Source organism: Hyperolius riggenbachi, chromosome 7 (assembly GCF_040937935.1).
Source record: "Hyperolius riggenbachi isolate aHypRig1 chromosome 7, aHypRig1.pri, whole genome shotgun sequence".
Lineage (NCBI taxonomy): Eukaryota > Metazoa > Chordata > Amphibia > Anura > Hyperoliidae > Hyperolius > Hyperolius riggenbachi.
In genome coordinates this window covers 297,010,132-297,035,974 of record NC_090652.1, presented here as the reverse complement: position 1 = coordinate 297,035,974, position 25,843 = coordinate 297,010,132, and the positions used below count along the sequence as shown (strand labels likewise).

Genomic DNA, 25,843 nt, shown 5'->3' with positions numbered 1-25,843 from the left:
TTTTAGTGTAAGGAGTCAGGAAGAGAGTTTTAGGCTTAAGCAGCATCAGGAAGTGAGATTTTAGGGTTAGGCATCAGGAAGGGGAGTTTAGGGTTAGGCGTCAGGAAGGGATGTTTTAGGGTTAGGCGTCAGGAAAGGGGGTTTAGGGTCCTAACCCTAAACCCCCTTTCCTGACCCCTAACCCTAAGTCAGTAAGTCAGGAAGTGGGGTTTTAGGGTTAGGCATCAGGAAAAAGGTTTTTAGGGTTAGGCATAAGGAAGGGGGGTTTTAAGGTTAGGCATAAGGAAGGGGGGGGGTGAGGATTACTCATCAGGAAGCGGGGGTTTTAGGGTTAGGTGTCAGGAAGGGGGGTTTTAGGCTTAGGCATCAGGAAGGGGAGGTTTTAGGGCTAGGAGTCAGGAAGGAGGGGTTTAGGGTTAGGCATCAGGAAGCGGGGTTTTAGGGTTAGGCATCAGGAAGGGGGGGGGGGGGGGTTAGGGTTAGGAGTCAGGAAGGAGGGGGTTTAGTGTTAGACGTCAGGAAGGGGGGATTAGGGTTACTTATCAGCAAGTGGGGTTTTAGGAATCGGCGTCAGTAAGGGGGATTTTAGTGTTAGGCGTCAGGAAGGGGGTTTTAGGGTTAGGTGTCAGGGAGGAGAGTTCTGTATCAGAGTAGGGTTAGGTTAATTTGTAATAATATTGTTAATATATACCGATATTTTATTACGATAATTTACACTTTAAAAATAAAAAAATATTGGTAGATATGAACCATAATTTTATTAACGAAAACAGGCGTCCATTTTTCCTCGCATCCCTTTTTCATGTATGCGTAAATACTAAGCATGATCATAACTATCTGCTTGTGTTGCAGTTGTTAGCGTATTGTTTAGCTGAAGAGGTAGTAATCTGCGGGAGACTTCAGCATAGCGTTATCCCAAAGGGCTTGTCTGTTTCTGGTTTCTGTCACCGATATCGACTTATGCAGATTCTCGTCTTGGGACCCGGTCTGCACAGATGATTATCTTGTGAATGACAGAGACATCTGATAGCTTACTTGTCAGTCTCCATTCTAGTTTCAATGTTATGGGTTTTTCCAGCAGGAAGTTATAGGATGATGAAATGACTATTTAGAATTGTAGCTGCTAAAGAAAAACTCCACAAATAATGTAATATTTTTTTCCTGATAGTGCGGCACGATGCTTCCTGATAATAGTGAGGTTCCCAAGTGTGTTCTGTACAGATTTAAAGGGGAACTTCAGCCTAAACAAATATACTGTCATCAAGTTACATTAGTTATGTTAATTAGAATAGATATGTAATATAATCTCTTACCCACCCTGTTTTAAAAGAACAGGCAAATGTTTGTGATTCATGAGGGCTGCCATCTTTGTCATGGGGGCAGCCATCTTTGTCATGGGGGCAGCCATCTTTTTGGTTGAAAGGAGGTGACAGGGAGCAGGAGACACAGTTCAAACTGTCCTGTGTCCTGATAACCTCTCCCAGCTGCAGACGCTAGGCTTCAAATGTCAAATTCAAAATGTAAAAAAAAAAAATTGCACCAAAATAGCAGAACGAGAACAACAATATCATAAATCCCATCATGCTTTGCACAGCATCAGGGGAAAAAAGCCCGGGCAGTTTTCTTCTGTGCAGCTAAAAATGAGGCTTGTATAAGAGAAACAAAGTTCTGATGCTGTGAAACTGTTAAAGAAGCACCAAGCCTTTTCAGTGCTGCTGAGTCGATTTTTAGTCCGGAGGTTCACTTTAAGGTGCTCTTTTGGTTTTTGTCAGAGTGTGTATTCTGAGCTTGCTAATTCTCTAAATGACAAAAGGGGCTCGCCAGGGCCACAAACCGATTGTTGGCAATTTACATGGCTTATGCAATAAAGGATTCAAATCCTTAAAGAGGAACTTTAACCAAGGATTGAACTTCATTGCAATCAGTAGCTGATACCCCCGTTCCCGGGAGAAATCTTTATGATTTCTCAAATGGATCATCAGGGGGCTCTCTATGATCTTGTGGTGAAACCCCTCCCACAGTGTGATGTCATGACCATGGTCCTGACTGTTCCCTGTATGTGAACCTCGTGTTGGAAATATTGGCTTTTGTCAAGCAAGCAGTATCTCCCTCTGTGCATAGAACTCTCAGTAACGAACATTCCGCAGAGATCACCTGGCAGGACTAATGAGGTCACCACCAGTGATACATTTTAGAAAGTTTTAGAATGTAAATCAGGGAGAGGAAAGATTTTACAATGGACAAACACTGACTAAATAATCTATAAATTAATATTTTAAACAATAAGCAATTTTATTCATTATTTTTTTTCACTACAGTTCCTCCTTAATGGTCTTTTGGTGTGGGGACTGTTATACCATTGATGTTACCTTTGATCATATTCGAGATCATACAGTCCAGCACCCACCAGACATATGCAGCTCTTCTCAATCTTAGCACTTTGCCATCAGAGGGGTGATGACCAGAAGTCAATGCTGGAGGTACAGCTGTGTGTCATATCTCATCTGTCTGTCCAGCGGCCTCCGATCTCCATGGCTACCTGCAGCAGCATCTGTGTTCCCATGACCCATTGAGATGTTATATATCGGTGCAGACATGCCTGCAAGGATTGGGTGAGAAGCACTGGCAGGAGGTACAATGGGTGGGATCATGCTGCGGGAGGAAGAATTAGGGAGTGCTGTCTACAACTGGTGAGATGATGCTCTGCTGTTCACTCTGCATTGTTGGGGATAGGGCAGGCAAAGACCACCTTATACCACTATGTGGGATGCGGGAAAAGACCACCTGCCGTGTATACCACAAATAATTCCGGGTGCGACATCTGTCACACTCGGCGAATAAAAAGGATTCTGATTCTGATAATACTACTGTTTCTGGGAAGGGTGCACACAAGGGCCACCTAATATTGCTACATGGGGGTTGGAAGTACAACCCCCTAATACCACGGAGGGGTACGGGAACAAAGACTGCCTAATACTACTATATCGGGGAGGGGGCACACAAAGGCCACCAGTAAAACGTTTTCTATGTGGAGTGTACCTTTTTTTGCTACCAGCACACTACTGCTGAACTAACTTAACCTCCTTAGCGGTAACCCTGTGCTGGACACGGGGTAAGCCGCTCAGGAGGATTTCTCAGGCCCCGCTGGGCTGATCTGCATAATTTTTTTTTATACACGCAGCTAGCACTTTGCTAGCTGCGTGTTACTTACGATCGCCGCCGCCCCGCGCCGATTCACCGCTACCCGCCACATCAGAGGGTGCCCCCCCCGAGACCCGTGCGCTGCCTGGCCAATCAGTGCCAGGCAGCGCTGAGGGGTGGATCGTGACTCCCTCTGACGTCCGGACGTCGATGACGTCGGTGACGTCATCGCTCGCGTCGCCATGGCGACGGGGGAAGCCCTCATGGAAATCCCGTTCAGAACGGGATTTCCGGATGGGCATAGGCGCCAGGGGCGAACGGCGCGTACTGGGGGACACTGCAGGGAGGGGGGAAGCATGTAGCTAGCGCTAGGCTAGCTACATGCTAGAAAGAAAAAAAAAAGCGGCCGCGCAGCCGCATTTATCATACCGCCAGGGAGGTTAAAGAGGAAATTTAACCTTGGACTAAAAACTTCATCCCAATCAGTAGCCAATACCCCCTTCCCCACCAGAAATCTCTACCTTTTCTCAAACAGATCATCAGGGACACCTGTATGGCTGATGCTGTGGTGAATCTCAACCCCCCCCCACACACACACACACTCTTTAAACAGGAACTGTATCCAAGAATTGAACTTCATCCCAATCAGTAGCCAATACCCCCTTTCCCATGAGAAATCATTACCTTTTCTCAAACAGATCATCAGCGGCATCTGTATGGCTGATGTTGTGGTAAACCTCCCCCCCCCCCCACACACACACACACTTTAAAGAGCAACTGTAACCAAGGGTTGATGTAACGATTGGTGTCAACAGAATTATCTGATCATTGGTGATCTGCAGTATCACCAATAATACAGATGCTATACCTGATTATGTGGTGATCTGCAGAATCACCAATAATACTAGTATAGCTAGACACCGGACAACCAATGTAGAGTAGTGTTTTGGTGCAACAGTAATGAGAAGAGGAGATCTCCCGAGAAGCGGGAGATTCAGACAATACTGCAGCCAAGAATCCCCTGAGGGGCAGGGAATTCAGACTGCACTGCAGCCAGTAGCACCTGAGGAGCAGGAACCACTGTCTGTACCGCAAGGATAGCCACCTGAGGAGCAGGTGATAGAAGACCACATTACAGCCAAGGATCCCCTGAGGGGCAGGGGAATCAGACTGTACTGCAGCCAGCGGACACCTGAGGAGCAGGGACCACTGACTGTGCTGCGAGGATGATCACCTGAGGAGCAGGTGATTGCAGATGAACTATCAGCCAGGGATCCCCTGAGGAGCAGGGGATTCAGACTGTACTGCAGCCAGTGGACACCTGAGGAGCAGGGACCACTGACTGAGCTACAAAGATAATCACCCGAGAAGCGGGTGATTAAGACTCTACTGCAGTTAGCAGACACTTGAGGAGCAAGTGTTGCAAACTGTACTTGCAAGACTGATCACCTAGAAAGTAGGTGCCAGCTCTTAGCAATTCCTCACTAGGAGCTAACCCACTAGTGAGAAGAGGAAGGTCAGACAAGCAGGGTCAGTAACACACGGACAGATAAGATACAAAGACAGAAGGCTGATTCAGAGTGAGGTACAGGCAGTGTTGGCAGCAGTAATCAGATATGCAGAAGTACTGAATCAGCAAACAGGAGATTAGTCAGGATTGCAGAGGGTCATAACAGATAATAGTAGCAATATAGCAATATCCTAGTCTAGGTGTGAAGTCCTTGGTTTCAACACCTGGGATCTAGAATAAAGCATAGTACACAAATATAACAATACAATTAGTACTTTAAGCTATCAACAGAAACTGGTTAAGTGTGAATTCCCAGCTCCGGCTGGTTCTAACACACTGTAGGATCTGACTAAGGTCTGTGCGCTAGCACGTTAGCGTTCGCAACAACATACAACCAGCAAATGACAGACTGGTCCCATATATACTCAAAGCGCTCCACAGCGCCGCCCTAGCCACTCAGCCAATCCGGAGCACAGCTGGAGTCAGCTGACCAGCTGATCAGCTGACTCCCCTTCTACTTGCATAAAGGTCCTGTCGTCTGGCGCGCGCACGTAGCTCTCAATCTGTGTGCACTAGATGGACCAGGCAAAGCAGCAGCATGTAGCTGCACGGCAGAGGCCGCCGGCTGATACGTGGAGATAGCCGCCATGCCGCTTGGCCATGCGGCGGCATCTCCGCTATCCTTTACAGTTTAACGTCATCCTACTCAGTAGCTGATACCCCCTTTCCCACAAGAAATAGATCATCAGGGTGCTTTGTGTGGCTGATATTGTGGTGAAACCACTCCCACAGTGTGATGTTATGACCATGGCCCCGACAGTTTCCTCTCTGTGAACCTCGTTGCATTGTAAAAAACAATGGCTGCTTCCAACTGCCGAGCAAGCAGTATCTCGCTTTGCAGAATGTTCATTTACTGAGATTTCTATGCACAAATATCACCTGATAGGACTAAAGATGCTGCCACCTAAATAAGCAATTTTATTAATTAAGCCATTTTCACTATAGTTAATTGGCTTCCCCCTAAATTGGCCCTAGACTATGATGGACATATGACTATGGTAGGATTGGATTTTCAGCTAAGAGGAACAGTTAGGGACAAGAATACAACACTATGTATATAGTAAATAATTATAATGATCAATGAAATGCTTAAAAAAATTGTGTTGATGGACGTGGAAGCTGGTAGCCAGAGCTGAGGGGGACTCCCGATGTGTTGAATTTCTCTCTGCTCTTTACCAGCTCCTGTAGCTGGTGGTGAGCCATTAAAACTCCAAGGAGAGGTTGTAAACAATATCCAACAACAATATACTGGAGGACTACTCCTGTGGCCCCGAACTCCGTCCAGTATCTGTATTAATACTCCCATGTGTTCTGCCCAGAGTGGCCAAGTAAAAGAACACATGAGAGATAAACTAATCCTATTGTATTACAATCCACAATCATTATGAAACCACCAGATCAGTAACAAACACAGACAACCTATTTTCCCCAACGAAACACAACAGGCTCAACAAACCATTAGGCCTAACGATGAGGTCTTCAACCACAACTAATATTTTCTCATGTTCAAGATGTTAAATTAACTGTTATATTTTCTAGTAACCCCAAAAACGCATCCCTTTCCTTTCTATTAAACCTTTCACAAACAATCTCTAAATAAGAGCGACCAACAATAAAAGTGTATGTATGTGGGTGGGGTTGCTATTGATCAGGGGGCTGGCTGGTGATAGTGGCCTATCGCGACAAAATGTACAAATCTGGCCCTGGTGATTGGTCAATACAATGTTGATCATTCCAATCTGCAAGCAAATTCAATGCAAATACTATGCAGCCATCAGCCAATCCAATGCTCTTCCTACCGATTTGGATTGGCCCATCACTAAGCTGCATATAATTTGCATGCAAGTTGGAAATATTAGCATCTCAATGATCATGTCTAGTAACAAACATTCTTTACTGAAGTTCTATACATTCCCTTGACTAACAAGGACACCATGCCTCAGCTCACGAAGCCTGAAATCATATCATAACACCATATTTAATGATTAAGCCCCCTCATTCTTAATTTAATATGAAAATCCTTATTGTAATTGGGTTTGGCATTTAGAACAGTTCTAAAATATAGATTAGCTGCATCTTTTTTATTTTTTTTCAAGTGAGAGAAGCAAAGTAACAACCAGCAGATTATACAAGCCGAGAACACAAGATAATTCTATTCATTTGGCATAACCTCCAATCTTCCCAGCTTCTCCGAAGAAGTCATTTGTGGAAACACTGACCTGAGTGTCAAGTCTGCAGGTTTAAATAGAATGTGTGTGCGGCATTGGCAGTCCAACATCGCTGCTTAAAGAAAAAAATGTAACCAAGAACTGAACGTCATTCAAATCAGTAGCTAATACCCCCTTTCCCATGAGAAATCTATTCCTTTTCTCAAACAGATCATCAAGGGGCTTTATATCGTTAATATTGTGGTGAAACCCCTTTCATAGTGTGATGTCAGGTCCATGGTCCTGACAGTTTCCTGTATGTGAACCTCATTGCATTGTGGGAAATAGCTGCTTACAGCTGTTTCCAACTACCCAAAAAAACAAGCAGCATCTCCTTCCAGTGACATCACCTGCCAGCAGTAAAAATGTCACCATATGATAAATGTCAGAATGTAAATCAGGGAGAGGAAAGATTTTACAATGGACAAACACTGACTAAATCATTTATACATAATTATTGTAAAAATGAAGCACTTTTTTTTATTACATTATTTTCACTGGAGTTCCTCATTAAGCGCAAGTTCCATCAGGAGGAAACCCGGACGGGTTCAGAGATTAAAGCATCTGGAGTGCATGGACAGCTCCAAAAATTATTCACACCTCTGTTCTCTCTACACAAGTTATTTTAACCACTTTGAACCTTTAAAACATAGGTTTCTCTGAAGGGCCGAACCATGTTTAGGCTTTGAAGATGAGCTGTTCCATCTGATAACTGTACATACTCATGTTACTGACTGTCTTCAGAGGCTTTGACAATCTAATCCCCCACCATAGTCATAGTCTAATGTCCTACCATATTATTATTATTATGTATTTATATAGCACTGACCTCTTCTGCAGCACTTTACAGAGTACATAGTCATGTCACTGACTGTCCTCAGAGGAGCTTGAAGTATAATCTTTACCTCAGGTGGTGTAGGGATCACCATAGTAGCCATAGCAACTGCTGTGGGACCCGTCACCAAGGGGGGACCTGAATTGAGTGATTGTCAGGGATAAGGGGGTCCACCGCATGCCTCATGGAGATCCCCCCCAGGTACATAGTAGCGTGAGCAGAAAGTAGGAGGGAAGGAACTCACCTCTCCAGGTTCCACCAGAGATCTATGGTCTCCAGGCATCTCTGTCTCCATGACTACAGCGCCCTCTTGTCACGTGACATGCAGTTGAGTTACGTATTAAGAGAGGGCACTCTAAATCAAAGAGATGGGGATGCCTGGAAAAGTAAATTGTTGGTGGATTCTGGAGAGGTGAGATACTTCTCTCTGACACTCTCACTCTGATAGTGCTACTCTGCGTGTCATATCTTTCCTTCCTGGGTCCACTTTCTTATCTTCATATTACCACTGCTGAAAAGGTGTCAGATCCTTTTCTTCTGCTAAGTTCCACCCCCCATATTCCACATATGCTTCCACATTCTGGATTGCAGTAGTGCTGGGGTGCCCTTTAGGTAGATCGCGATCTACCGGTAGATCTTCATGGTAGATCCCGACCCCACTACATTTTCCATTCTGTATATACAAATGTGCTCCTAAAATTGTACATAGGTAGATCATTTTGACTTGTTAATTTTTTTTAAAGTAGCTCACAAGCCAAAAAACGTGTGGGCACCTCTGCTGTAGTGGTCGAGCCAGTATTGCCCAAGTGCTGCAATTTTGCTTTACAACCCTTGCCACTGCAAATCGCTGTTGCATTCACAAATGCTGCAATTATAAACGCGATGCAATATTTTCCAAACGTGATTTGTGATCATCGTTATGTACAGCACCATTGCGATTTTTGGGAGATCAGGGGTGGGGCTTTGCCTCACTTTGCAAACATGGTAATGCCCAGTGGTGTTGATCCAGGGATTTTATTAGTCGGGAAGGATTTTTTTCCCTTTTGGGGCTAATTGGACCATGCCTTGTAAGGGATTTTCGCCTTCCTCTGGATCAACAGGGGTATGTGGTGTTGCAGGCTGGTGTTGTACTTTGTCTGTTTGAACTCGATGTACGTATGTCTTTTTTCAATTCAAATAACTAAGTAACATCACATAGGTGAATTGTATCTTGAATACATTATCAGGTAGGTCTGTATGGCTGATATTGTGGTGCAACCCCACCCACAGGGTGACATCAGAGCCGTGGCCATGACAGTTCCTTGTCTCTGAACATCGTTGCATTGTGAAAAATAACGTTTCCAAGCAAGCAGTATCTCCCTCTGTGCACAGAATTCTCCAAAATGAACATTCCGCGGAGATCACCTGGCAGAGTACAGACTGACTAAATAATTTACAATATAAAAATAATTTACATTGTAAAAAAATGAAAAAAACATTTTTTAGTCATTACCTTGTTTTCACACCAGTTTTACTTTGCAGAGTGCCCCTTTAACCTATTTGTGTGGGGAAAGTTCTAAGTGTGTTTCATGCCCTCCTGAGTGTGTTAGAACTGTTGCCACGACGGCTCTGCTCACAACGTTACGCCATCGCCGAGATCTGAGCCCATTATTGTATCTGAATGTCAGTTCTATTTCCACAGGAGCGGCACAATTATGTTCCGGAGAAAAGGATTATAAATTAAATTTATTCCCCATTTATGTGTTTGTTTGCTTCCCATAACACTTTGTAGGAAGCTTTTATTTCCTCTACCCGGCGCTTCCCGGCCTTTTTACGTCGGCTTTTATGTCGGGTTTCAGATCTTGGCGCTGTCGCCGCTGTATGCGAGCCGTGTTGTTTATCTTGCTGGAGGGTCCGGGGGTCTGTTTGCCGCGTCGCGATGAAGGATTGATAAGTATTTGCATTGCGGTCGGCGCACGATCTGCATGATGGAGGGAATGGCGTTAATTCCTTAACCCCCTCCCGAACAGAACATGACCAGCCTTTTGTACTGAATTTCTGAAATGTCAAATTTCCATAAAGATGATACACGGAAGCCGTAGAACATGCATTCAATTACTGTGTAGCTGTAACGGCAAGAGCGGCCCTCGTCTGCCACCCCTCCCGCTGCGCCAGCCGGTTAACCCCTTCATCTGCCTTGTGCCAGAAGTGGAATGTCAGGCTGACCCGAACTCAAAGCTGCTACAGTGGTGAAGGATGAAACCCGGAGTCTTCTGAGAATAGGAGATCTTCAGCTTTGAGACGGATCTACTCAACTTTTCCAGGCCACACGGTTTTTACTGGCCACACAGTGGAGAGCTTGAGTGATCCACCAGACCAGCTAAAAATCCAGAGTAATGAAATGTGGGCACCCAGGGCTAATGGGCTATTTGGGCCCTCCATAGGCCCTACGCAGATATCTGCTATAAGGCGCCCAAAACAGAAAATTAGGCGCATGATAATTATCGTTTTGAAAACTACAGCATTAAAGTTTTTGAAAAATGTTATCATTTTAAAAATTAGATCGTTATAGTTTTTGAAATTGAACATTTTTGAACGTTTTCATTTTGAAATGTACCTTTTTCAATATTATAAGGTTAGGGAGGGGGTTTTAGGGTTAGGCGTCAAGAAAGGGGATTTAGAGTTAGGTGTCGAGAAAGTGTGAACATAGGGTGAGGTTAAAGGGGAACTTCAGCCTAAACAAACATATTGTCATCAAGTTACATTAGTTATGTTAATTAGAATAGATAGGTAATATAATCTCTTACCCACCCTGTCTTAAAAGAACAGGCAAATGTTTGTGATTCATGGGGGCCGCCATCTTTGTCATGGGGGCAGCCATCTTTTTGGTTGAAAGGAGGTGACAAGGTGCAGGAGACACAGTTCCAACCGTCCTGTGTCCTGATTACCCCTCCCAGCTGCACACGCTAGGCTTCAAATGTCAAAATAAAAATTCCACCAAAACAGCAGAACGAGAACAACAACATCAGAAATCCCATCATGCTTTGCACAGCATCAGGGGAAAAAAGCCCGGGCAGTTTTCTTCTGTGCAGCTAAAAATGAGGCTTGTATAAGAGAAACAAAGTTCTGATGCTGTGAAACTGTTAAAGAAACACCAGGCCTTTTCAGTGCTGCTGAGTCGATTTTTAGTCTGGAGGTTCACTTTAAGTTCGTTGTAGTAACATATTGTTGATATATATCAATATTTTAGTACGATAATTTACACTGTTTACAGTTTAAAAACAAAGAATATCGTTAGATATTAACAAATCATTTAATCAACAAAAACGTGTTCCCATTTTTCCTTGTGCCCCTATTTCATACACGCAAAAATCTTACATTTGGCGACAAGAGTATTCTACCTTATTGCCTGGGTCATAGGAGACTACGACAAGGATAAAGGGTGTGTGGTTAAGGTTAGCTGGGGGATTATGGTTAGCCTTAGGGGGTTAGGGTTAAGGTTAGCAATGAGGGGTGTGTAGTTAAGGTTAGCGTGGGGGGATGGGTTAAGGTCAGCCGTGGGGGGTGGGTGGTTAAGGTTAGCTGTGGGGGGTGGTTAATGTTAGGCATCGATAGTAGGGAGGGTTCAGTGTGATAATAGGCTTAAGTTTAACTTTTTCTGGGCGCCTTTTTTGATGTACATGTACAAGAAGCCTCCATTGGACACCTCCACTGCTATTATTTGGCAGGGCAATCACTGACCATGTCTCAAGTCAAACTATAATCCCTCATTTATTTTACTTTTCCCGAGGTTATCTGCGCTAATCATGTCATCTTTTCACAGAGCTCTTGTAGGTGTTACTCCTAAACTTTCCCATTACCCCAGTGTTCAAACTTGTGCAGACTGATTGTGTGAAATGTCGTTTAGTAGTACTTTTACTTTGTCAGGATATTTTCATTTTGCAGAAAGTTCCCTAAACATTTTGTTTTGTTTTTTTCTAGCATATGCAGTAAAGCCCCCGTTATCCGGAACGAAGACATCCGGAAGTCTCAACTAACCAGCATGCCTGAGGGATAACGTAGACTCTTTTTTTTTTGGGGGGGGGGGGGGGGGTGCAGTGATTAAAATACTTACCAATGTCTAGTTAGTGTCCAGCACCGTCTTCTAGCCCTCCTGTCGGCCTTATTTTCCGGCGTCCATGCACGGCTCCCAGGTTGTCACATGGCCCGACCCAGGTTAGGTAATTTGCCGCCGGGAGCCGCACACAGAGGACTTTGGAAAGCCGCTACAAGCAACAGATTAGAAGTAGGCGCTGGACACTTGTCGAGTATTTTATTACGCACAGGGGGAAGGTTAGTGTCATTTCGGCCGGTTGCTCAAGCATCCAGGAAGCACGTGTATTTTATACCAGGCGTTCCGCGCAGGGCCGGATGTGTACTGTTTACCGCCCAAAGCCAATGTCACCAGCCGCCCCCTTTCAGTATATGTACCAAGATGACCCTTCCCTTCAGTATAGGTAGCCAGATGACCCCCCCTCCAGAATAGGTAGTCAGATGACCCCACCCCTTTTCCTCTTGTGTAGGTAGCCTGATGATCCCTTCTCCTCCCCCTCCAGTATAGATAGCCAGATTACTCCCTGAATCCCTTCCTTTCCCACTCCCCCCTTTCAGTACAGCTTGCCTCCACAGTGTCACTCACTTCTCTGCTTATCTTCAATGCAGAAGCTTCCTCTTCCCCTTGTCTTCATTGCTGCCCAAGTCCGTAGCCGCCCGCCACAATGCCAACGTGCACAGAGAGCATGGCGGCCACTGCACAGATAGCTGGCAGCAGAGTACTCGCGGTCAGGCGCTCGCCTGATCTCCCTGCATTGCAGCATTTGCAAGCTTTCAAATGCTGCATCAGATTAGTCTGCTGCTTTGGTGCCCTTACTCCTGTGGTGCCCTAGGCCATGGTCTAGGTGGCCTAGGCCTTAAATCAGGCCCTGGTTTCGCGCCGGTGACGGATACTGGGGACTTTGCTGTATTTCGTTTTGGTGGTGATCTTCCAGCATTCAGCAGCACTGCAGTGATGTTACTTTTATAACTCTGTATCTCTGCTCCATATATCTCTCTACATATCAAAAACTTAATTTGGTTTGTTAATTTGATTTTCACCTCTTTTTCTGTATTTCTGCCTGCTGTTACTAAGCTGCCAGGGTACACGAATTCTTCAACTTTTTCCACTTATTGTCTCTTCTTAATAGTAATGAATATTATTGACTTACTTGTTCGGTCGTACTTTTCTTGCTGTTTCATTTAACTTATTGCTCTTTTGTACTGAATATCTCTTTCCAAAACTTTATTCTGTAATTGGCTTTTTGAAAAAATTGGCCCTGGGTTACGAGGGTAACATTAGATTGTGAACCCTGATTAGAGGAAATTAGTGATATGAATGGTTCCTTGAACTATTTAAACCGCTGCAGATAATGCGACAGTGCTATAAAAATGTCCAGAAAGGGAAACAGCAGCTGTGTGATTTAGTAATGAATCTAGGATAACAAAAGAACACAAAAGGATGATTGGCTCTTCGGTGCATGCAAAATATGTATGACCTATTTTGACAAATCAATTGATTAAACAGCACCAAAGTGCAATGTGCAACATGAACTCATAAGTGTAGCCCACATAAAAAAATCCTCCCCCGCCCCTCCACACACATATTTAAAGATGGGAAAATTGTTGTACTCCTTATATAAGTCGGAGTTAAAGGGACTCCGAGCACCTCTCATGGGCATGCCTTTAAGACTATAAACAAAGTCGTGCTATGACCCCTCTGGAGGAACCTTTTGCAATGGCCATGCGTGTCACTTCCTCTTCCTGTTTCATTCAGTGATGCACTTCTCTTACAGAGAAGACAGGGGTGACCCCGAAGTTATAACATATCCATGATGGCAGCCACGATTTTTAAATTGAAATCGAACGAAAACTATTTGGTGTAGAATGGCGATTCAGGCATCCAGGGCAGTTTCTAGACTAAAATGCACCCAGGGCGAGGGTGTTAAAATTGCGCACGCCCCCCCGCGGAGCCAAGTATACATGCCCGCAGTATAGGTTAGCCAGGTCTAGTTGCACTCAGTATAGGTAGCCAGCTATAGGTCCCCCCAGTATAGGTAGCCAGGCATAGGTGCCCCAGTATAGTTGCCCCCAGTATAGGTTAGCCAGGTAGGTGCCTCCAGTATAGGTAGCCAGTATAGTTGCCCCCAGTATAGGTTAGATAGGCAGGTGCCCCCGGTATAGGTTAGATAGGTAGGTGCCCCCAGTACAGGTTAGCTAGGTGGGTGCCTCTAATATAGGGAGTCAGAATAGTTGCCCCCAGCATAGGTTAGATAGGTAGGTGCCCCCAGCGTAGGTTAGATAGGTAGGTGCCCCCAGTATAGGTTAGTTAGGTAGGTGTCTCCAATATAGGTAGCCAGTATAGTTGCCACCAGTATAGACTAGGTAGGTAGGTAGGTGCCCCCAATACAGGTTAGATAGGTGGGGGCCCTCCAGTATAGGTTAGATTAGGTAGGTGCCCCCCAGTGTGGTTAGATTAGGTAGGTGCCCCCCAGTGTGGTTAGATTAGGTAGGTGCCCCCCAGTATAGGTTAGATTCGGTAGGTGCCCCCCAGTGTAGTTAGATTAGGTAGGTGCCCTCCAGTGTGGTTAGATTAGGTAGGTGCCCCCCAGTATAGGTTAGACTAGGTAGGTGCCCCCCAGTGTGGTTAGATTAGGTAGGTGCCCCCCAGTATAGGTTAGATAGGTCGCTGCTGCCCAGTATGGAGGGGGGAGTCAGCCGCGGGGAGGGCAGCCCGACCTCTCCCTCCCTTCCTCTCCGCGGGCCGCCCTCCGTGCTCCCCCCTCCAAGTGTGACTGCAGGGAAGCGCTGTGTAGGGAGGGCAACTCACCTCCCTGGTTCCAATCGCCGCCGGTCTCATCTTCTCTTCATAGCCACTGATAAACACGCTGCTTCCTGTTTAGCCGGAAGCAGCGTGTGTATCAGCGGCTATGAGGAGAAGACAGAAGAGGAGACCGGCGGCGATTGGAACCAGGAGGGTGAGTTGCCCTCCCTACACAGCGCTTCCCTGCAGTCACACTCGGAGGGGGGAGCACGGAGGGCGGCCCACACAGAGGAAGGGAGGGAGAGGTTGGGCTGCCCTCCCCGCGGCTGCGGCTCCCACCTCCATGACAGCGCCCACACGCACAGGCCGCACGGCCCTAGAAACGGGCCTGCAGGCATCAAATGAAATAGGAGAGTACAAGCTGCAGAAAGCTATGTATCTTTAAGTACTTTGCCGTACTGGTCGGAGTCTTAAAGGCATACCCATGAGAGGTGCTCGGAGTCCCTTTAAGATGGTTGGAATTGCCAATCTCTGATTCCACCGAAATTCTGATTTACACCAATGCAGATTACTGATTACGCGTATTTCTGTTTTCCAATTTCCAAGTAGTCCTTTTTTTGGGTCATTTTTTTGCATTCCCTAATTGGCCAAATACTTCTTAGCTGACTCTACCTTCTCTGATTGGTTCAATGTTTCCGAGTTGACTCTGCATTCTCTGATTGGCCAAATACTACCAAGTTGACTCTGCATTCTCTGATTGGTCCAATGCTTCCGAGTTGACTCTGCATTCTCTGATTGGTCCAATGTTTCCGAGTTGACTCTGCATTCTCTGATTGGTCCAATGCTTCCGAGTTGACTTTGCATTCTCTGATTGGTCCAATGCTTCCGAGTTGACTCTGCATTCTCTAATTGGTCCAATGCTTCAGAGTTGACTCCACCTTCTCTGATTGGTTCAATGTTTCCGAGTTGACTCTACATTCTCTGATTGGTCCAATGCTTCTGAGTTGACTCTGCATTCTCTGATTGGTCCAATGCTTCTGAGTTGACTCTGCATTCTCTGGTTGGTCCAATGCTTCCGAGTTGACTCTGCATTCTCTGATTGGTCCAATGCTTCTGAGTTGACTCTGCATTCTCTGGTTGGTCCAATGCTTCCGAGTTGACTCTGCATTCTCTGATTGGTCCAATGCTTCCGAGTTGACTCTGCATTCTCTAATTGGTCCAATGCTTCTGAGTTGACTCAGCATTCTCTGGTTGGTCCAATGCTTCCGAGTTGACTCAGCATTCTCTGATTGGTCCAATGCTTCTGAGTTGACTCTGCATTCTCTGATTGGTCCAATGCTTCCGAGTTGACTCTGCATTCTCTGATTGGTCCAATGCTTCTGAGTTGACTATGCATTCTCTGATTGGTCCAATGCTTCCGAGTTGACTCTGCATTCTCTGATTGGTCCAATGTTTCCGAGTTGACTCTGCATTCTCTGATTGGTCCAATGCTTCCGAGTTGACTCTGCATTCTCTGATTGGTCCAATGCTTCCGAGTTGATTCTACATTCTCTGATTGGTCCAATGCTTCCGAGTTGACTCTACATTCTCTGATTGGTCCAATGCTTCCGAGTTGACTCAGCATTCTCTGATTGGTCCATATGCTTCTGAGTTGACTCTACATTCTCTGATTAGTTCAATGTTTCCGAGTTGACTCTACATTCTCTGATTGGTCCAATGCTTCCGAGTTGACTCAGCATTCTCTGATTGGTCCAATGCTTCCGAGTTGATTCTACATTCTCTGATTGGTCCAATGCTTCCGAGTTGACTCTACATTCTCTAATTGGTCCAATGCTTCTGAGTTGACTCTACATTCTCTGATTGGTCCAATGCTTCCGAGTTGACTCTACATTCTCTAATTGGTCCAATGCTTCTGAGTTGACTCTACATTCTCTGATTGGTCCAATGCTTCCGAGTTGACTCAGCATTCTCTGATTGGTCCAATGCTTCCGAGTTGACTCTGCATTCTCTGATTGGTCCAATGCTTCTGAGTTGACTCTACATTCTCTGATTAGTTCAATGTTTCCGAGTTGACTCTACATTCTCTGATTGGTCCAATGCTTCCGAGTTGACTCAGCATTCTCTGATTGGTCCATATGCTTCTGAGTTGACTCTACATTCTCTGATTAGTTCAATGTTTCCGAGTTGACTCTACATTCTCTGATTGGTTCAATGCTCCCGAGCTCTGTGTCTGGCCTAAAATTACTGAGTTGCAGTAATGCAGCATTCCTGCAGAAATCCAATTTCCTTTTTCCAGGTTTTGATCGGAAATACCGATTTGAATGATTACAGATGACTGGAGCTGCCGAGGAGGGTGGCAAGGGAGGCAGCGGTGTCCATGGGGCTGGAGGAAGCCCTAGGTAAGTATCAATTCTTTACCTCCCTTTGTCTCAGATTCACTTTAAAGAGGAACTTCACAAGTATGTAATGTGATGAATAAAATTGCTTAATTTTTGTTTACAATTTTAGGCCTTGTTCACACTATACGCATTGCCTTGTGCATTTTGGCAGCGCATATGGGGTGTGATCATCAGCAAGCACATGAGTAGTGCAGAGACTGCATTGTCTGGTGTTCAGAATCTATGCGCTATTGTAGGGAATGGGATCAGCAGTGCAACCCAGGGCGGCACAGATGGTGTACGATCACGGGCGCTGCATTCCGATCGCACTGCCATCTGCGTTTGACAAAGTGAATGAGGCCTTACTTTATAACTTATTTAATCAGTGTTTGCACATTGTAAAGTTTTCCTTCACCCTGATTTACATTCTGAAATGTATCACAGGTGGCATCATCATTACTGCTGGCAGGTGCAGCTCTGTGGAATGTTTGTTTACTGTTTGTTCCGAAGCCAGCAGAAACCACGCTTGGTCTCCCAGAATGTGCCGAGTGGGGCTGCATAGCAATATACAGCGCTATATATATATACATATATATATATATATATATATATATATATATATATATATATACATATATATATATACATACAGAGAGGGAGTGTTTTGGATGTTGAAGCCAGGAAAATGAATGTAAAAGTGGGTATTCTGAATATTTCACTATATATACTACATTCTTCAATATCTCACTACAGGGCCTCTTTAAATGTTATCCTGCTTATTCATAAACTGAGCCAAAGAAAATATTTCCGTTTTCTTGCTTAGACAGGAATGCACACTTGGGGGAAACATAAGCAGGAAAAATGCACCTTCACATAGAGTATAATAGATGACACCTTTAAAAAGTAATCTGTGCTAAATATGATAGAAGTGTTTTGCTACTTTGATAAATGTGTGCGCGGAATAGCCGGGCTGAGTCCTGCCAGCTCCTTCTCCTGGCACACGGTCACGCTGGCATCCCTCTCACACCCCGAGGCCGGGCCTGCTACAAACAAAGTCTAACTCCAGGCAGAAACTACAACTTCTCACTGTGCAGCAGTCCGACTCCTCAAATTTATATCAGAGAAATCAGGCCCTATCAAAGGACCACTATCGCGAAAAAGTGTACAATTTAAAATACACGCAAACACATACAAATAAGAAGTATGTTTCTTCCTGAGTAAAATGAGCCATAAATTACTGTTCTCCTATGTTGCTGTCACTTACAGTTAGTAGTAGAAATCTGATATTAACGACAGCTCATTTCCTGGTGGGGGATTCTCAGCATGGCCTTTATTCTTTATAAAAACACTCCCTGAAAAGGATTTATACAAATATGTTGGCCCGCTTCCCTGCTTGCTGCACAGTTTTTTGGCAGTTGGGTGGAGAAACTGCCATCTACTAAGGTTTTTTTTTTTTTGTAATAGTGGTCCTTTAAACATAGGCCCATATGCAACTGTGAGGAAACGCAGAAAAGCCGCCGTCTCTCGAGGTGAGGCGGCTGTTTCCGCGTCCAGCATGGCGTCACAACGGGGAAAAAACGCCGCATGCCGCATGGGCAGTGCGGCGGAATCCGCATTGGTAACGGCGGAATCCGCATCAGAGGCGGCCCCCGCACTAGATACATTGCATGACAGTACTGGTGTGGCTGGGACTGATAGTCCACCAGGATTCAGACTTACACGCGCGCGAGCACAGAGGCAGAGTTTAAATAGCAGTTAGAAGGGTGTCGGCTGACCAGCTGGGTCAGCTGACAAATTCCACTGCTCTCATTGGACCAGCAATTAGGGAGGTCCTGGAAAGGTCCTAGAGTATATATACTGCTGGTTGTTCACTTGCTCTTTGTCTGGCGTGCGATCACATATGTGGGAGCACTCAGACCTGTAGTCAGATCCTTAAGTGTGCCGGGACCAGCTGGAGCTGTAATCCTACACTTAGCTAGATTCTGTTGATAGCTAAAGTACTAGTTTGATTGTGATTATATGTTATGACTTTTGCCTGCTTTGACTATCCTCCTGAACTCTGATCTTGTACCTCGATATTTCTGATACTCTGTTGCCGAACCCCGGCTCGTTCCTTGACTCTGTTTCTGCCTCCTGATTTTGTACCCCGATATATCTGATACCTCGTTGCTGAACCCTGCCTGTACTTTGACTCCGCCTTTGCCTCCTGATCTTGTACTTTATCTGTCCGTGTGTGTACGACCTGGCTTGTCCGACCTCGAGAACCGACCTTACCGTTAGAGGCAGTTCCTCGCTCTGTTAGCGATCCTTCCTCCTGAGGGTCACTTTCAGATATACCTTCCTACTGTCAGTCTGACTTCTCCCATCTTGGAGAGCTCAGGTCTGCAGAAGGAATCTGTGCAGTACTCCTTGCTGCATTGAGGCCTTGTCCTCTAAGTGTTACTGTTACACCAAACACTACACTCTACTCAGGTGAACAGAGGTTAGCTTGTTTATCGGATTATCGGTGAGACTGCAGATCACTTATAATCTGGTATATATCTGTATTTCCGGTGATACTGCAGATCACCGGTAATCAGATACTCTCTGCGCCCACCGATCGTTACAGCAACAAAATAAAATCTGCGCCATTGGGTGTGATAGGAAGACCACAGCTAAGAGAGAACAATGTACAAAGTCCAAAATAATATGTAAGTAGATCAATGCAGGTAAAAATAATGAACAAATTGGGTAATTTCACACTCAAGGTGTATTTCCCCGCACCAATCAAAGGAAAAAGGCAGCCTGGTTCACATTAGCGTTTTTTTTTGCGTATCGGAACCGGAACGTATACTGTACCAACGGAACGGATGTGAATGGATCCAATGTTAATCTATAGATCCATTCACATGCGTCCGTTGGTACGGATACGTTCCGGTCCACGGATCTAAAAAAATGCTGCAGCCCCTAATTTTCCGGACCGTTCTGCCCAGCGGAATGGATCCGGACAAAAATCCCGAGCCTGAGTGAGTTATATGCAGGATCTCTCTGTGGTATGTTTTTGGTTTTTTTCTTTCTTGCTTTTAGGGTCTAAAAGCTTGTGAAAAATTGACCTTAAATCTGGAAATACCGTAATCATAACACCAGGGAGATTAACGAAATAATTACTAAAATAAACAGCCTGCCAGCGCCGATCACTGGCTGGCAGGCTGATTGCCAGGGCCCGCTGTGCACGCTAACGGGAGTGAGCGTTCGTGCAAGCTCCCGTCAAATCTCGTTCCTTGCGAGATGATGCATATATGCGTCGCGCAGGAACAAGAGAGCAGCGCACCCTCCGCTATTCTGCGTTAGGCAGTCAGCAAGAGGTTAAGCAGGTGTGCAACAGGGGCAGAACTAAAGCACAAGAGCTGGTACTGGCCCAGCCCCCACCCCTGCTGATGCTGGGTCATCTCCTCGCTCTAGTGGGCAGAGGTAGTTTCTCTCCATATCCCCGCCACTGCAGCACTTTCACGATGATAGGCCATCAAAGCACTGATCACCACCGAAAACAATCAGTTAATAAATATGCTGGAGGTGTTTCATCACATCAGCAATGTCAGTTTATCACCTGATCACTGCTCTTTCTAAATTACGCCAAGACTAATGCAGCACCCTGTCTGTCAATTTTATAACGAAAGTTCTTTGATGTGGCTGCTGGCTCCTCTCTCTCTCTCCCTTCCTCTCTCTTCCAGTTGGATAAATTTAGGACAAGCTTCGGTCGATTGGAGAAAAACTGGTTAAGTAACAATTCAAGACACAAATTTGAATTCAAAAGGACATTATGAATCAGAAAGCTATGGCTCTGCTTCCAATGTCTGTGTACTGCCCACACCACCAGTAGTTTGCTTATGGCACCCACTGACTCTCCCACCCCCCCTTCCCCTCCTCGTCTCACCCCCCCCCCCCCCCCCCCCCCCCCCATGGCTTCATTCATGCAGGATTATCGTCCCCTGATTTATACTTTGTTCCATGCTTTACATTTTCTAAAAGTTTTTATTTTTTCCCTTGCTGCTCTGTTATTCAAATCGATTTCTTAGTTATTGATTTTTTTTCTGTGCTTTTTTTGCTGTGTTGTTTCTATTTCCCCTGCACACAACCCGTGGAGAGACAAGCTGAATCTAGGTTGCTGCCCGGGCTATATCTAAAGCGAAGAATAGTCCCCGTGAGTGTGTGGCGGGGTTAAAGTGACCTTGTCAACACCAAAATGAGGGCCGCATCTGGTGGCTTAGTAATCACAGCGTTCAGATGTTACCTTTTCTTGTGTGTGAATCGATGTTTCTGAATACTGTCATAAAAAAAAATGTAGTCACATGACTTGAAGGAGGTCAACTAAAGGAATTAATGCTGATTCCAGATAGTAGAGAGATGGATGTTAATAATCCAGATATTATGATAATTTTATTCTAGATTTATGTTAATTTATGCAGCCTGGAAAGTGACCAATCCAATGCAGTAGTTGTGTTAAAGGACAACTAAAGTGAGAGGTATATGTAGGCTGCCATATTTATTTCCTTTTAACCCTTTCCCTGCCAGCAGATTTGTCCTAAACGTGAACATTTACTGCCAATCAGCTTTTAGACATTTTGCACTCATTAGGTTTGCTTAGGATTTTTGACAAGATATGAGTGGTTCTCCTGACCACTTGCTGAGGTAATCCCAGTAGTGACCTAGTAGGGCACTAGGCTGCTCGTTACTGTTAAGACTGATTCGGACTTCTCTTCAGTCCCTGTTGACCTTCCCACGAAGGAAGAGGTGTTACCCAGTAGTGATGTCGCGAACCTCCGATTTTCGGTTCGCGAACCCTGTTCGTGAACTTTCGCGGAAGGTTCGGTTCGCGCGAGCTTTCGAGAACCGCAATAGACTTCAATGGGGGAGCGAACGCGAACCACCTAAAGTTCACCTGGAACCGTTCGGGCCATCTCTATTACTCAGTAGTGGAGTCTAGGTGACCACGGGTCTTCACCCACACACCCTTGAGGGGAATGCAGGACCACACCCCCAGGAGGGGGATGCGGAACTTCGCTGCCTAGTGCCCTACCAGGTCACTACTGGGATTACCTCAGCAAGTGGTCAGGAGAACAGGTGACACTAGTTGTGGAGAAAACTTGGTCAGACGAGAGCCAGAGGTCCAGGACAGGCGGCGTTCAGCGGAGGTCGGGGTCACAAGCCAGAGGTCAGGGCAGGCGGCAGACAACAGTAATCCAGGAGACAGAGCCAAAGGTCAGGGCAGGCGGAGATCAGAGGTAGTCGGAGTCACAGGTCAAGGTCACAACAGGAGATCAGATCAGAATCAGAGCAGGGCAGGAACGGTTCACCAACAGGCTAGCCAAGCTGTCAGAACTAGCAGCACTGCAGTTAGGGGCAGTGCTGCTTTTATACTGTGCATTGGCGCCGAAATTAGTGCCCTGCGCACGTGCAGAGCGCGCGCAACACTTTGCGCACGCACAACGCTATTCGCGTGCGCGCACGCCATACACCAAGCCGGAAGAGAGACTACAAGACCCAGAGACCCTCCGCGCATGCACACTAGAGAGCGCACCCGAGAACCCCGCGGGAGACCAAGGCGGTGAGTGTGACACACAGCCCCACAGCATGATGGAACCACCACTATATTTTACTGTAGGTAGCAGGTCTTTTTCTTGGAATGCGGTGTTGTTTTTCCTCCATGCATAACTCCCTGTGTCATGCCCAAATAACTTAATTTTAGTTTCATCAATCCACAGCACCTTATTTCAAAATGAAGCTAGCTTGTCCAAATGTGCTTTAGCATAACTCAAGCGGCTCTGTTTGTGCTGTGGGTGGAGAAAAGGCTTACTCTGCATCACTCTCACATACAGCATCTCCATGTGTAACGTGCGCTGGATGGTTGAACGATGAACAGTGACTCCATCTGCAGTAAGATGATGTTGAAGTTCTTTGGTGATGGTCTGTGGGTTGACTGTTTGAGCCCTAACTTGAACTGAGCCTGTGGTCTTCCATTTCCTCAATATGTTCCTAACTGCGGAAACAGACAGCTGAAATCTCTAAAACAGCTTTCTGTATCCTTCCCCTAAACCATGATGGTGAACAATCTTTGTCTTCAGGTCATTTGAAAGTTGTTTTGAGACCCCCATGTTGCTACTCTTTAAAAGAAGAGGGAAAATTACAATTGACCCCCTTAAATACTCTTTCTCATAAGTGAATTCACCTGTGTATGTAGGTCAGGGGTCACTGAGCTTACCAAGCCAATTTGAGTTCCAATAATTAGTTCTAAAGGTTTTGGAATCAAAAAAAGTGACAACAGTGCCCAAATGTATGCACCTGCCCTATTTTATTTAAACAATTATTGCGCACTTTCTGTAAATCCAATAAACTTCATTTCACTTCTCAAATATGACTGTGTGTGTCTCCTATATGTTATATTTTCCTGACATTTTTTATCGTAACAACCAATGATTTATACAGGAAAATCTTAAAGATTAACAAGGCTGCCTAAACTTTCGCATCCCACTGAATATATATTTTTTTTCTCCTGCAATAGTATGACTGTCCCTGCTGCTTTAAAGCACCTAACCCCTTTCACAGTGTCATGAAGTTATTTTGAAACCAACGTTGCTACAATTTACATGCCATCATACGTCGGAGACATAAGCTCATATTTTTATTTTTTATTTTTCATCTTTGAACAAAATTGTTTTGGTAGCTGCCTCTGAACCGTGAATGAGAAAGTCGTGTCTCCTGGTCTCCAGTTCAGTGCCGGGAATTGAATGAAGTGTGGATCACTCGTCCTGGCCAGCGGGTGATGTGTTAGACTTGTTATGAGGAAAGGTCTTCTCATGGTGACCTCTAGCTATCTCTGGGGATGTTGAGGTCCAGAGAATGCCTCGGGGCGGACAACCTTTCTTGCCACCCACCCTTGCTGTAAGATCACCATGCTAACTATACAGAATCACAAAGCATTCCCATTTTAGCCCTCGATAATTGGAAAGATCAAAGGAGGACTGGAAAAGAATAACAACACAGATTCGCTGATACAGCCCGCCGGTATGTTGCGCGCAAGTCTACAGCAACGACAATCGATGTCTTGTCTTGTTACAGTTCTGCATCCAGGCCACCATACAATGACTGAAGTACAGTCTGGTCATTAGTGGTCACATTCAGGGACAATTGTTTGTGCAAATTACCTTCCGACTTTCTGGAGTGAGTAGAAGGAGAAGGGCCATGGCCAGGGGCTTAACAATAGCCCCTGCAAGGGATGCAGATGCAAGGGTCCCAGAAGCTGCAGGGGGCCCTGGGGGGCAGCAGTTTCTTTTGCATGTCCTGAGAGACTCACAACTAAGGGCACAGAGACAAAAAAACTTTTTTTCTCCCTGCAAAATTGTTGTAATGTCTGTATCTGCTCAGCCACTGATAAGTATTAGTTTTGTAAACAATGATTTCTAGACAGTCCGTATTCAGTGTGCAGCAGGCTCTTGTTTGTGTACAGCGCCCAGCCCCTAAGCTCTCTTCCCCTCCCCAAGTGCTCTGTCCTGTAGTGATCCTGGAGAAGGCTGCAGAGCCAGTTCTGCTCCATCAGAGATGGACAGAGTGAGTGTAATAAGCTGAGGCTGGGAGCACACTTGCCTGTCAGTTTTCTGTGTGCGATTTTCTGTATGTGTTTTCTGTACACCATGTGTGTCTGTATGTGTGAAAATATGCATGTTTTATTACAGTAGCTAATGTAATTGATAGAGAAAATGTGTGCAGCGATTCTGTAAAGTATGTGTAAAACAGGCACCCCCCAAAATAAACAAAAACTAATCTGTTTTACTGTCAGTTTCATATATTGAAATAATCATAACAGATCCAGATTTGTACTCCTGGGATTCTATAGAGAGGACACTCAAGTCCTCTCCCCCCAGCATACCTGTTGCACTTCCTCTGAGGGGGAACCACTTGTCCTTTCTTGGTTGGTGGGGAGATTTTATGTAGTTACACTGACCTTGCCCTAATGAAAGGATGCCCTGCATCTGATTCCAGGTAAGATGATTCTTTTTCTAAGTTATTGTTTACTAAACCTTACTTGTTAGAGACATTCTTTAATCTGTCATATGCTAAGGAAGTAAAGAGAACAAGTGTAGTCACAGGGCAGCTTCCCTGATACTCAGCTCAGTGATTTTAGGACATTGCATGTAGCAGACATGATGAGCACGTGTTATGCAGATTGTTGTTATCTGTGATGGATCCATCTGAAAATGGCGCCTGTGAATAATGGCGCACGGTTTTGCCGCTAATCCGTTTGCCGCTTATCGCTATTTAACGTTAAAGCCTTATTGTTATTTAGCGTTAAAGCCTTATCGTTATTTAGCATTAACACAAAGAACCCTCTCTGTACCTATCCCTAACCCCCTCCCCCCCCCAGTAGGGCCTAACCCTAACCACCTCCCTGGTGGTGCCTAACCCTAACCACCCCCGTGGTGGTGCCTAACCCTAACCACCCCCCTGGTGGTGCCTAACCACCCCCCTGGTGGTGCCTAATCCTAACCACCCCCCCTGGTGGTGCCTAATCCTAACCACCCCCCCTGGTGGTGCCTAACCCTAACCACCCCCCTGGTGGTGCCTAATCCTAACCACCCCCCCTGGTGGTGCCTAATCCTAACCACCCCCCCTGGTGGTGCCTAATCCTAACCACCCCCCTGGTGGTGCCTAACCCTAACCACCCCCCTGGTGGTGCCTAATCCTAACCACCCCCCCTGGTGGTGCCTAATCCTAACCACCCCCCTGGTGGTGCCTAACCCTAACCACCCCCCCTGGTGGTGCCTAACCCTAACCACCCCCCCCCTGGTGGTGCCTAACCCTAACCACCCCCCTGGTGGTGCCTAATCCTAACCCCTCCCCTGGTGGTGCCTAATCCTAACCACC

General features: G+C 45.6%; 1 protein-coding gene across 4 annotated transcripts in view; it reads left to right on the top strand.

Annotated features, from left to right (window-relative positions):
• ASIC4 (acid sensing ion channel subunit family member 4) overlaps window positions 1-25,843 on the top strand; it is a 949,912-nt gene that overhangs the window by 367,722 nt on the left and 556,347 nt on the right. The window contains exon 1 of one of the 4 annotated variants that reach the window (XM_068246016.1): window positions 24,927-24,961. The exons of the other annotated variants lie outside the window; for them this stretch is intronic. The gene's annotated coding sequence lies outside the window, so the exon portion shown is untranslated. Of the gene's footprint in view, window positions 1-24,926; window positions 24,962-25,843 lie in introns of those variants that run through there. 4 annotated transcript variants of the gene reach the window in all.